This window comes from Onychostruthus taczanowskii, unplaced genomic scaffold (genome assembly GCF_017590055.1).
Source record: "Onychostruthus taczanowskii isolate IOZ18803 unplaced genomic scaffold, ASM1759005v1 scaffold257, whole genome shotgun sequence".
In the NCBI taxonomy this organism is placed as follows: domain Eukaryota; kingdom Metazoa; phylum Chordata; class Aves; order Passeriformes; family Passeridae; genus Onychostruthus; species Onychostruthus taczanowskii.
Window position 1 is genome coordinate 34,343 of NW_024499873.1, and position 501 is coordinate 34,843.

Here is a 501-nt window from a genome sequence, read left to right on the forward strand (position 1 = left end):
GGCGCTGGGGGTCTCTGAGGGGGTTTGGGGAGCCCTGGGAGAGCCTCTGGGGGGACCCAGAGGGGCCGGGGCGGGCTGTGGGGGTCCCAGGGCCGTTTGCCGGGGCCGCTCTCGGTTTTGGGGTGACTCAGCGGATGTGGGCAGCGCCCCGCCCGCCGGATGCGGGACGGGAAGGAACGGGGGGGTCCTTGTGGGAAATGGGAGCCACCGGGGGGTCCCCACCTTTATTGAGCACCCCGAAATGGGGAGGGGGGCCATTGCATAGCTTGAAAGGAGCGCACCCGACTGGCCCCCCCGCGCTGGGGGCCCCTCAAAGCACCAAAACCGGGGTGCGGGGGGTGGGGGGGCGAACCTTCCGTGCGCGGGGCCGGGCGGGGGCTCAGGGGTGCAGCCCCCCCACCAGGCAGAAGCAGGGCTCCCCCCGCGGGGAGCTGCCCACGCGCAGCCGCAGCACCCCCCGCGCCAGCGGGGCCGGGGGCGACCCTGGGGGGACACGGGGGG

The 501-nt window shown here is 75.2% G+C and overlaps 1 protein-coding gene across 1 annotated transcript in view; it reads right to left on the reverse strand.

The window, feature by feature from the left end:
* Positions 1 to 501, reverse strand: part of PLP2 (proteolipid protein 2) — a 5,789-nt gene that overhangs the window by 4,527 nt on the left and 761 nt on the right. The gene's annotated exons all lie outside the window — the stretch shown is intronic.